Here is a 13,623-nt window from a genome sequence, read left to right on the forward strand (position 1 = left end):
CAGACCGCTAACTAAACTATAGTCAGTTACCTGTAAATTGAACTTTCCTACAGTGTGCTGTCAGGCTCCTTATCACCACTGTGATAATATGTGAAGTGTACCGTAGCCCTGTCAATCCACCAACACCAGCAATGGCAGATTATTCAGGCCCACACTGTACCCTATGTATATGTTATATAATTCTACAGTATAAACCTACCAGTGTTACCTGATCTTCACTCTTCCAAGTCAGAAATTGGAATGTAACCCGACCTTCTCAGCTCACCTGTATTCTACTAATATCTGTACAATTTTACCAGGAATTCTGCCAGACCAGGTCTACTTTCACTTTCTATTTCCTGCTTAAAGATCTACTTTCGTTTTCCATTACATACCCAGTAACATAAATAACCTCAGTGTATGAATATACCAAAGGTCATTATAGTTCAGTTAAAAACTTCCCAATTAAAATAGCAGAATAAAACAATAAAACAAACTGTATTGCTCACCTGGTTTATTTGAGCAAACATCAAAAAAATGTGTATGTTCCATTTGCTAATAGCTTTATGATGTATGATTATATTGTGGGGATCTCAACTGTTTCAAAGATATAACCCAGAAAAAAAGTCAAGATTCAACGTGATTGTATTTAACGAAACTATAAGTCCCTTGGGGTGGGGAAAGACCCGCTATTTCTACATCAGGATTGTGTTCATCTCTTGATGGCCAGCAAGGCTATATATGATTATTGGGTGGGGATCTGAATGGTTTCAAAGATAAAACAAAAGAAATAAGTCTACAATGGTGGGGAAAGGTGAGAGGGTGTGTCAGCCCCATTATTTGTATATATATGTTACCACTGAAATCATCAATGTCATACATCGCTTAGTTCCAGAGAGGAAGTCATTAATATCAATATTGCCAAATGGACCCCTTTTGGCCCCCCACCCCTTAGGCCCCCACGGGGTCAGCCCCACCATTTGTACAATTTTGAATCTCTACCCCATAAGGATGCAACCAATCAAATATGAGTGGTGTACATGCCTTAGTTTTAGAGAAGTTGTTTATATATCTTTAGCCAAATTGACCCCTTTAGACTCACCCCTCAGCCCCCTCAGGGCCCAATGTGACGCCTATTTTAGTGGCCATAGTGCCTTAAATTCACCATTGGCAACCAGTTATTGACCTATAAGGCTCCTGCATGGCCACTAAAATAATTGTGTAAATTTTCAATTTGGTTCAATCTTTCAAAGGGTGCAGTCAATGCTAAAATGACAGTCAACATCGAAAAAGTTACAGAGAGATGTTACACTGATTTGAAGAGTTGAAAGTTTTTTGTTTTTAATTTAAGACAGCTAGGCCAGGCAACTTACATGTACTTTTCCAATTGGCACCTAGATTTTATGACTTGGTAGGCAAATAGGCCACCTGGCAAAAATATCCACTTTGAGCCCTGCCCCTGGGGGTCAGCTGGACCATTTATAGATTTTGAATCCCCACCCCTAGGGATGCTACCAGTCAAATATGATAGATATTCATCGCTTTCTTCCAGACAACTAATTGTTTTTAGGAATTTAGCCAAATTTACCCCTTTTGGCCCTGCCCTGCCCTCAGGTGAGCTAAAAATACCAATTTACTGGTGACTTTGCCACTTGACATTGGGTTATAGGGTATCTAGATCAATTGAATTATAAAATATGTTTACAAATATTATTAAACACATCTTGTACCCGCGTTACGTTGATACATATGCGGGTCACACGAGTAATTGTATGTGAATTGGCCCTCACATATTTTCTGCAAGTGGGGGCCAAACGTAAATTTGGGGGGATTTTAACAATCCAGTGCCCTGGATCTTTCGCTGCAATTGTGAACATCTTTTCTTCAAAATGTTGTGAATATCAATATCTGTTACAAAATAAAGACAAATAATGGCATCCTTAAAATCCAAGGCCAGAGTTTTGCTCTGAAAATATTTTCTCTGCAGTTTTGGAATATCCCATAGCAAAAACCAAGATCTCCTTGTTGATAGGTAAGCCATTGGATTGGTTTCAGGCATGAAAATATAACCAATTACAAGGATAGTTTCTGTCATTTGACAAACGAGGAGCTATACACTTCAAACAAATCTTGCCAACAGCAGGATTTCTTTGATCTTGAACAGACAACAGGATAATGTATGTGGTGTGTACAGTCTTTCTTGATACATTCTCCCATTGTTCATAGATTTGTTTTTATTCATGAACTCCTAGAATTCCTAGAATATCATCGTTGGAGATTTCTCCATCACACCCTCAAGGTAGGGGAAGATTGTTTTATTCCATGGGTGGAAAGGAGATATATCAGCACCCTTGAATTTTAAAGATTTCTAAATGATGAGGTTGAATTGTATCTCAAAAATTAACCAATTTGGGCCATAAAAAAATTATTTCTCAGGCCCGCCCGCATCCAAAACAAGAGGCCCAGGGGCCTTAACGGTCATCTGACTCTAAATTAAAACCCTTATATTATTGTAGTATGCATTCTCTGTAGCAAGTATATAGTGGCACTGTTGGCCATGGTGGCCATCTTGGATTTCTGACCGGCCCAATAAATAATAACACTTGGTCTGGACCATCTAAGGATAATTTCTGGTAAGTTACAGCTGAATCCCACCGGTGGAATTTGAGAAGAAGTTTGAAATAGGTGTTGTTCAGGAAAACCATGATTGCGCAATCATGTTACAAAATGGCCGCCATTGCTGCCATGTCAAAGTTTTTACGAAGCCGAAAAATTAACAACACTTTGTTGGCCCTCCTTCCTTAACTTCCTCACCAATTTCCAGCTCAATGGCACCAGTGGAACTGGGGAAGAAGTTTAAAATGTGTTTTTTAAGATGGCGGATATGGCGGCCATCTTGGATTTCAGACCAATCCTAAAGAAACAACACTTGGTCGGGATCATCTCAGGAACATTTCAGGCAAGTTTCAGCCCAACAGCACTGGTGAAACTTGAGAAGTAGTTTAAAATGTGTTTTTCAAGATGGCGGCTATGGCGGCCATCTTGGATTTCGGACCGACCCGAAAAATAACAACACTTGGTCGGGATCATATCAGAATCATTACAGGCAAGTTTCAGCTCAACAGCATTGGTGGAACTTGAGAAGAAGTTTAAAATATGTTTTTCAAGATGGCGGCTATGGCGGCCATCTTGGATTTTGGAACGACCCGAAAAATAACAACACTTGGTCGGGATCATATCAGAATCATTACAGGCAAGTTTCAGCTCAATAGCATCGGTGGAACTTGAGAAGAAGTTTAAAATGTGTTTTTCAAGATGGCGGCTATGGCGGCCATCTTGGATTTCAGACCAATCTAAAAGAAACAGCACTTGGTCGGGATCATCTCAGGAACATTTCAGGCAAGTTTCAGCCCAACAGCACTGGTGAAACTTGAGAAGAAGTTTAAAATGTGTTTTTCAAGATGGCGGCTAGGGCGGCCATCTTGGATTTCGGACCGACCCGAAAAATAACAACACTTGGTCGGGATCATATCAGAATCATTACAGGCAAGTTTCAGCTCAATAGCATTGGTGGAACTTGAGAAGAAGTTTAAAATGTGTTTTTCAAGATGGCGGCTATGGCGGCCATCTTGGATTTCGGACCGACCCGAAAAATAACAACACTTGGTCGGGATCATATCAGAATCATTACAGGCAAGTTTCAGCTCAATAGCATTGGTGAAACTTGAGAAGAAGTTTAAAATGTGTTTTTCAAGATGGCGGCCATCTTGGATTTCGGACCGACTCGGAAAATAACAACACTTGGTCGGGATCATATCAGAATCATTACAGGCAAGTTTCAGCTCAATAGCATCGGTGGAACTTGAGAAGAAGTTTAAAATGTGTTTTTCAAGATGGCGGCTATGGCGGCCATCTTGGATTTCAGACCAATCTAAAAGAAACAGCACTTGGTCGGGATCATCTCAGGAACATTTCAGGCAAGTTTCAGCCCAACAGCACTGGTGAAACTTGAGAAGAAGTTTAAAATGTGTTTTTCAAGATGGCGGCTATGGCGGCCATCTTGGATTTCGGACCGACCCGAAAAATAACAACACTTGGTCGGGATCATATCAGAATCATTACAGGCAAGTTTCAGCTCAATAGCATTGGTGGAACTTGAGAAGTAGTTTAAAATGTGTTTTTCAAGATGGCGGCTATGGCGGCCATCTTGGATTTCGGACCGACCCGAAAAATAACAACACTTGGTCGGGATCATATCAGAATCATTACAGGCAAGTTTCAGCTCAATAGCATTGGTGAAACTTGAGAGGAGTTTAAAATGTGTTTTTCAAGATGGCGGCCATCTTGGATTTCGGACCGACTCGGAAAATAACAACACTTGGTCGGGATCATATCAGAATCATTACAGGCAAGTTTCAGCTCAATAGCATTGGTGGAACTTGAGAAGAAGTTTAAAATGTGTTTTTCAAGATGGCGGCTTTGGCGGCCATCTTGGATTTCGGACCGACCCGAAAAATAACAACACTTGGTCGGGATCATATCAGAATCATTACAGGCAAGTTTCAGCTCAACAGCACTGGTGGAACTTGAGAAGAAGTTTAAAATGTGTTTTCAAGATGGCGGCTATGGCGGCCATCTTGGATTTCGGACCGACCCGAAAAATAACAACACTTGGTCGGGATCATATCAGGATCATTTCAGGCAAGTTTCAGCTCAATAGCACTGGTGGAACTTGAGAAGAAGTTTAAAATATGTTTATCAAGATGGTGGCTATGGCGGCCATCTTTGATTTCGGACCGACCCGAAAAATAACAACATTTGGTTGGGATCATCTCAGGATCATTTCAGGCAAGTTTCAGCTCAATAGCACTGGTGGAACTTGAGAAGAAGTTTAAAATGTGTTTTTCAAGATGGCGGCTATGGTGGCCATCTTGGATTTCGGACCGACCCGAAAAATAACAACACTTGGTCGGGATCATCTCAGGATCATTTCTGGCAAGTTTCAGCCCAACAGCTCTGGTGGAACTTGAGAGGAAATTTAAAATGTGTTTTCAAAATGGCGGCTATGGCGGCCATCTTGGATTTCGGACTGACCCGAAAAATAACAACACTTGGTCAGGACCATCCCAGCATCATTTCAGGCAAGTTGCAGCTCAATCCCACTGATGGAATTTGAGAAGAAGTTTTAAATAGGGGTTGTTTAGAAGAACCATGATTGCGCAATCACTTTACAAAATGGCCGCCATGGCTGCCATGTCAAAGTTTTTACGGGGTCGAAAAATAACAACACTTTGTTGGCTTTCCTTCCTTAACATCCTCACCAATTTCCAGCTCAATGGCACCAGTGGAACTGGAGAAGAAGTTTAAAATGTGTTTTTCAAGATGGTTGCCATGGCGGCCATCTTGGATTTCTGACCGACCCGAAAAATAACAACACTTGGTCAGGACCATCCCAGCATCATTTCAGGCAAGTTGCAGCTCAATCCCACTGATGGAATTTGAGAAGAAGTTTTAAATAGGTGTTGTTTAGAAGAACCATGATTGCGCAATCACTTTTCAAAATGGCCGCCATGGCTGCCATGTCAAAGTTTTTTACGGGGTCGAAAAAAAACAACACTTTGTTGGCTCTCCTTCCTTAACATCCTCACCAATTTCCAGCTCAATGGCACCAGTGGAACTGGAGAAGAAGTTTAAAATGTGTTTTTCAAGATGGTTGCCATGGCGGCCATCTTGGATTTCTGACCGACCCGAAAAATAACAACACTTCCTCAGGACCAACTCAGGATCATTTCTGGTAAGTAAGAGCTGAATCCCACTGGTGGAATTTGAGAAGAAGTTTTAAATAGGTGTTGTTTAAAAGAACCATGATTGCGCAATCATTTTACAAAATGGCCGCCATGGCTGCCATGTCGAAGTTTTTACGGGGCCAAAAAATAACAACACTTTGTTGGCTCTCCTTCCTTAACATCCTCACCAATTTCCAGCTCAATGGCACCAGTGGAACTGGGGAAGAAGTTTAAAATGTGTTTTTTAAGATGGCGGATATGGCGGCCATCTTGGATTTCAGACCAATCTAAAAGAAACAACACTTGGTCGGGATCATCTCAGGAACATTTCAGGCAAGTTTCAGCTCAACAGCATTGGTGGAACTTGAGAAGAAGTTTAAAATGTGTTTTTCAAGATGGTTGCCATGGCGGCCATCTTGGATTTCTGACCGACCCGAAAAATAACAACACTTCCTCAGGACCAACTCAGGATCATTTCTGGTAAGTAAGAGCTGAATCCCACTGGTGGAATTTGAGAAGAAGTTTTAAATAGGTGTTGTTTAAAAGAACCATGATTGCGCAATCATTTTACAAAATGGCCGCCATGGCTGCCATGTCGAAGTTTTTACGGGGCCAAAAAATAACAACACTTTGTTGGCTCTCCTTCCTTAACATCCTCACCAATTTCCAGCTCAATGGCACCAGTGGAACTGGGGAAGAAGTTTAAAATGTGTTTTTTAAGATGGCGGATATGGCGGCCATCTTGGATTTCAGACCAATCTAAAAGAAACAACACTTGGTCGGGATCATCTCAGGAACATTTCAGGCAAGTTTCAGCTCAACAGCATTGGTGGAACTTGAGAAGAAGTTTAAAATGTGTTTTTCAAGATGGTTGCCATGGCGGCCATCTTGGATTTCTGACCGACCTGAAAAATAACAACACTTCCTCAGGACCATCCCAGGATCATTTCAGGCAAGTTTCAGCTCAATCTCACCAGTGGAACTTGAGAAGAAGTTTCAAATGTGTTTTCAAAATGGCGGCTGTGGCGGCCATCTTGGATTTCAGACTGACCCGAAAAATAACAACACTTGGTCAGGACCATCCCAGCATCATTTCAGGCAAGTTTCAACTCAATCCCACTGATGGAACTTGAGAAGAAGTTTGAAATGTGAAAAGTTTACGCACAGCGCACGGCGCACGGCGCACGACGACGGACGAAGCATGATGACTATAGGTCATCCTGACCCCTCGGGTCAGATGACCTAAAAATGATTTTCAGAAGCTTGTACAATGGAAGAACCATACATTATGATAAAGGATGGTCCATGGCGATTTGGACGTCGATGTTTCCTGACAAACTGAAACAATGCCATGTTTCATTTTCGTGCAAATTTTGCTGTTTCTTGTTGAAATTAATGAATACAGAAGTTGTTTTAAAGCATTCATCAAAATATTTCACTTTGATGTGAATGAAAAATATTTTTTTCGCCATCATCTGTTTTGTATCCAATAAAATGATCCAAAAATACCACCCTCCCTCATCTACGGTATTTTTTTTTTAACGATTGACAAGTCGTGCTGCAATGATACGCTTCCCTCACGATACGATACGTATCACGATACTTGTCTCATGGTACGATACGTATCACGGTACATTTACATTAGTTCATCCTGTCTGAAAATTGGAGGGATACAAACATAAATCCAGGGGTACTATCACGAATTCACTAATCTTATTTGTACAAATTTAGCCATCACATTACAGCTGTCATTCTAAACAAGAGGCCCAACGGTCACCTGAGATTTGAATATTTCAGTTAATTTAATTGACCCAGCCCCTAGGGGTCAGTCAGGGCCAACAGGTGTATACCATTAAGCTGTCATCCAATGCTGATAATGTTAACAAAGTTAGAATGAATTCCGATAGAAATCAAACAAATAATAGTCAAAAATGTGATTTCCCTATATAAACTATAGTAAAATCTACCCCCTCCCCAGGGGCAAACTTGTGACCCCAGGGTCATGAAGTTCATTACATTAGTAAAGCACTATAAGACCCTTCCACCTATGAAGAGTATTTGATTCTGTCTTAATTGGGTCTTGAGAAGAAGATCTTTGAAATTTCAGTTTATTTGACCCTTTTTAGCCCCGCCCATCAGCCCCTGGGGGTCAGTCAGGGTCAACATGTGCATACCATCAAACTGCCATCCAAAGCTGATAATGTTAACCAAATTAGAATGAATTCCAATAGAAATCCAACAAATAATAGTCAAAAATGAGATTTCCCTATATAAACTATAGTAAATTTTACCCCCTCCACAGGGGCAAATATGAGACCCCAGGGTCAGGAAATTCACAATTTTGGTAAAGCACCTTAAGACCCTTCAATCTATGAAGAGTATTTGATTCCATCATATCTGAGATTAGAGAAGAAGATTTTTGAAATTTCAGTCAATTTGACCCTTTTTAGCCCCGCCCATCAGCCCCTGGGGGTCAGTCAGGGCCAACATGTGTAAACCATCAAACTGCCATCACAAGCTGATAATGTTAAGAAAGTTAGAATGAATTCCAATAGAAATCCAACAAATAATAGTCAAAAATGTGATTTCCCTATATAAACTATAGTAAAGTTTACCCCCTCCACAGGGGCAAGCCTGAGACCCCAGGGTCAGGAAATTCACAATTTAGGAAAAGCACCTTAAGACCCTTCCATCTATGAAGAGTGTTTGATTCCACTATATCTGAGAGTAGAGAAGAAGATTTTTGAAGTTTTAGTCAATTTGACCCTATTTAGCCCCGCCCATTAGCCCCTGGGGGTCAGTCAGGGCCAACATGTGCATACCATCAATCTGTTATCCCATACTGATAACGTTAACCAAGTTAGAATGAATTCCAATAGAAATCCAACAAATTATAGTCAAAAACGTGATTTCCCTATATAAACTATAGTAAAGTTTACCCCCTCCACAGGGGCAAACCTGAGACCCCTGGGTCATGAAATTTACAATTTTGGTAAAGCACCTTAAGACCCTTCCATCTATGAAGAGTGTTTGATTCCACTATAACTGAGAGTAGAGAAGAAGATTTTTGAAGTTTTAGTCAATTTGACCGTTTTTAGCCCCGCCCCTCAGGCCCCTTGGGGGTGGGGACCATATGATTCACAATTTTGGTTGACTTTTAGCCATAGAAGCTTCCTGCCAAATTTCATTGAATTTGGTTTAGGGGTTTTGGAGAAGAAGTCGAAAATGTAAATTGTTCACGGACGGACAAAAGGGGATTAGAATACACTACAGCTTACGTGGACTTTGCGGTTTCCACGCGTCCGTCACGGACATGGGCAGCGCGGACCCCACTCGCCCACCGGATATGGCATTCTGCGACGTTCCGTCATATATCGTGGACATCAGCTGACTGATACGGTATCCACTCGGCATCACGGTATGTGACGATCCGCGATTAGTGGTGGGCATAGTTCAACTCGAGACACCGTGTTCCACGACGATCCACGATACGTGGTGGACATGCATTTCATTTTTAAGCCCGTGGTCCATGTTGATCCGCGATATACAGTGGGTACAAGTCGTTTGCTGTTCATTTCTGATCTACACGAGTTATATCCCTTCGTCTTTCGGTAGCGGTAGTGGTATCGGTATCGTTTATCAGAATTATGCATGGTTCCATGTTGGCGGTGTAGATAAGCCTTTATGATTCGGATGAAATTGAAGAACATTTCAAGTTTTATTTAAAGCTTTAGACCCTTGGTCCATCAATAGCGTTATTATGACCATATTATAAACATTAAAAAACAATCGCAATATATTAAGCACTGTTAATATTTAATGTAACTTAACATAAGCTGTTTCATCCATCCAGCATTCTCCATTGACGTATTCACGTTTTTAAAAAATATTCATTTATTTTAGAAATATTGCATTCATTACACGACATTGAATTGGGAAAATAGAAAATACCACTGCGACATAAGAACAGCTTTACCAAATCTCATCAAAATATCTAAACTTTTGAATCCTTATTCCGTTATCTTTTAAACATCGGTGTTATCATGTTATCAGACTCCGACCATATTAAAATATGCGGAATATCGAATGTTGTGACAACTAGTCGTATATCTATTCTAAAGTGTACACACAAAAGAGCTGTAAATACCTGCCTATCTGGGTATCTTGTATACATGTAATATCGTTAATGTGGTATCTAAACGGAAAACACAAAAATGAATTAAACATTACATTATTGCATCAAAAGCAGAATGGATTCAGAATGTAATTAAATCATTACTACGACCCTTTCTGCAATATAATTTACATGTACAATGTTTATATACATTCCCTAAATGTACCGATTTATGATAACCATTTAATGTCTTTATATTTATCATGTATATTGAGTGCTTTGCATTCAGGTCCAATTATGGTTTCTGTTTCTATCACCACTGTGATTTCAATGATTTGTATTCAATCATATTTTAAGTCATAAATTACTCATTGAATGAAACACTTTTTATGCGGTGTTTTGCATAAACATGGCAGCCATAACCGCTGATTTTCTCGGCAGCTCGTCACACGCAGATGATTCTATTTTAGCTGTCTGTCAATCAAACGGGGTATCTGACGGCATCCGTGAGTTTCATTGGTTAGTGAGAATGATTGACAAGACACTAAAGCTTGTTATACTCCAGTGATCTCTGACTCTGTCAATCAAACACTGTAGAAAGGCGTCCGTTAATTCGATTGGTTGGTGAGAATGATCGACAAGTCAGCGTACGTGCACATGTTTTGTCGTCAGCTGTAATAGCAGACGTAAAACCCGTTAAATAAATATTGAGAAACATTATCAAAAAAAACTGTATCGATACATACCGTCAAAACTGATTATCTACCGGTTCTAATAGCCTATATAGGGATATGTTCCGCACAGTGACCTCACGTGTGAGGTTCGCCCAGAGACCGTATTTGAGTCATTGCATTAATAGTCTATTAAAAGTTTATTCTAGAGATGCTAATATTTTAGGCAACGATGTTGCACGATTTGTGATATTCTGTTCCGACTCATCCACTCATCGGTTTTGGGTTACATTTCATTTGTTGGAGAGCTCGAGCTAAATTATTGGAGATAGGAAAGTCTCAATGCACCTTCGATATCAGAGACGGGAATCGGTTGATCTGTGGAATAAACAATAAAAAAGTCCTGTCCTAGGACTGGTCATGATAACGTTATATGAATATCTACACGTAGAAACACGGACTGAGATACATCCGAGTCCGTTTTATAACCGACGAGTGGCCAACACCACAAAGGCCAGGGACCGGCAAGCCGCGGTCACAGAGGCGTGTTAAGATAATAGCCCGGTAAATACCACATCTTAATTAACAGGTGTATCTCTAAACTCTAACATGTTGAATTTACCTGTAGGGCAGTTTGTTTTGATAATGATTATATAAAAGGACTCCCAATGGCAAGAAGTGGATCCTTAACTGTAGGTAAATTTAATTCATTTATTCCTTTGGCGTTTCAGCCAATCTGATTTTACAACATATACAAAGACATATACATTAGCAATACAAGATCGTGATATCACAGGTTCAACGGAATCAGACCGCTATTTAGGAAATATATATAAACAAATGTAAACACGTGTCTGCAATTAATACGAATAAGACAACGATAATGCAAATGTAACATTTGCTATAATGTTCTATTATAACGGGCCGTATACAACATGTCACAATTATATAATGTTCTGTTTTAACGGACCGTATATAACATGTAACCTCCCACTAAATGTGTATTAACTGGCCGTAAATCATATGTAACATTTGAGCAATATTCTATTATAACGGGCCGTATAAAACATGTAACATCTCACTAAATGTCTATTAAAACAGACCATATATAACATGTAACATTTATATAACGTTCTATTTAGTGTTATAACGGCAAGTATATAACATGTCACAATTATATAATGTTCTGTGTTAACGGACTGTATATAACATGTAACTTCTTACTAATTTTCTTTTATAATGGACTGCATATGGCATATGGCATTTGAATAATGTTCTATTTTAACGGGCGATATATAACATGTAACTTCTTACTAATTTTCTATTATAACGGGCCATACACAACATGTCACAATTATATTATGTTCTGTTTTAACAGCCTGTATATAACATGTAAAATTTGAGCAATATTCTATTATAACGGGCCGTATACAATATGTAACATATCACTAAATTTCTAATATAACGGGCCGTAAACAACTTGTAACATTTCATTAATTTTCTATTATAACGGGCCGTATATAACATGTCACAATATATATAATATTCTGTTTTAACGGGCCGTATATAACATGTGATGCTGATGTAACCTCTTACTAATTTTCTATTATATCGGGCAGTATACAGCATGTAACATTTGAATAATGTTCTATCATAACGGGCCGTATACAACATGTAACATCTCACTAATTTTCTATTAAAACGGGCCCTATATAACATGTCACAATTAAATAATGTTCTATTTTAACGGGCCGTTTATAACATGTAACTTCTTACTACGAACCTCACCTTACGACCACCTCAAAATTACGACCACCCCGCTATTACGGGCACTTTTTTTCAGTCCCGATTTTTTTCTCTATATATCTTTGTATTGGTCGCTTCACTATTACGACCACTTTGCTATTCCGTATTACGACCACCTTGGGCAGTCCCAACGAATACTAATTAACGCTTATTACCACCACAATTACGACCAGTTGGTCGTGTCTAAAAAATTACCTGGTGTGTAGCGAACCGTGAACAGCTTACGGTAATGCGTGTCAAACTGGCCATTGACGTGTGTATACGTAATTATCGATATTTTGTTTACTGACCAGTGTATCGACAGATGAGTAGAATGGCTATTAATTTCTTTGAAATCTTCGCACTGACCGGAAGGTAAAATAAACATCCAGTCTTTCATTGTTCGTAACAAGCCAACATGTGCCGGGTTTGAGTTTGTAGTCCTTTGTTTACCGTTACGGGTGATCGCCCTTCCTTGGTGGCGCTGTGACGGATTAAATACACAAGTGATCAGATTATCTATCTTGCCTTGAAAATTGTAATAACCGTACATTTGCTTATTAATTATGGTATTCAAATAATTGATTTGTTGCTGTTGGTCGTTTTAAGACCCGATTACATACAAGCGAGTAAAATAAACATAGTAACGTTTGAATTTTTTTCTGGTCAAGCGCAAGTTTTTTCAGCGATCTCGTAGATAGGTGTTATTATAATTTGAAAAAAAATATTTCGCTAGAATTATGCTATTCTTTCTAACTTCATTTCTTTTTTCGCTCATGATGGCCACATCACGTAAATGTAACGAGTTACACTAACAAGAGATCCCAGAGGGATCTTGGCGCCCACCATTGAATGATCTTTATAGGTTCCATGTCAGATTGATCTTTTCTCTACTTTTCCCTTCCTCTAAGTCTTACTAATCTGTGTAAATTCAGAAACAGCCCTCTAGTACTTTTCAAACAAGGGGAACCTGTATATAAAATTTAAGATTTAGCGATAATGGCTGTCTGTTGGCCATGTTGTTTTCGGATTGGTCCCAAAATGCAACACCAGGGACCAAGGGGAACCTACATATGAAATTTGAGAAAGATCCCTTCAGTACCTTCTGTAAAATAGCGATAACAAACTTCAATTGTCAAAATACAAGATGGCTGCCTGTCGGCCAGGTCTGCCCTGCAGGTAGGGCGTAAGAATTGTACCTGCTGCCCCCATTGCATGATCGTAAGAGGCGACTAAACTTGGGATCTTATCTTTTCTCTTCTTTCTTAACAACTTTCTTCTTCCTAAT

At 39.5% G+C, this 13,623-nt stretch overlaps 1 protein-coding gene across 3 annotated transcripts in view; it reads right to left on the reverse strand.

Annotated features, from left to right (window-relative positions):
- LOC117316104 overlaps positions 1 to 13,623 on the reverse strand; it is an 84,515-nt gene that overhangs the window by 53,689 nt on the left and 17,203 nt on the right. Inside the window, exon 1 of one of the 3 annotated variants that reach the window (XM_033870596.1) lies at positions 200 to 275. The exons of the other annotated variants lie outside the window; for them this stretch is intronic. The gene's annotated coding sequence lies outside the window, so the exon portion shown is untranslated. Of the gene's footprint in view, positions 1 to 199; positions 276 to 13,623 lie in introns of those variants that run through there. 3 annotated transcript variants of the gene reach the window in all.

This window comes from Pecten maximus, chromosome 18 (assembly GCF_902652985.1).
Source record: "Pecten maximus chromosome 18, xPecMax1.1, whole genome shotgun sequence".
NCBI lineage: Eukaryota > Metazoa > Mollusca > Bivalvia > Pectinida > Pectinidae > Pecten > Pecten maximus.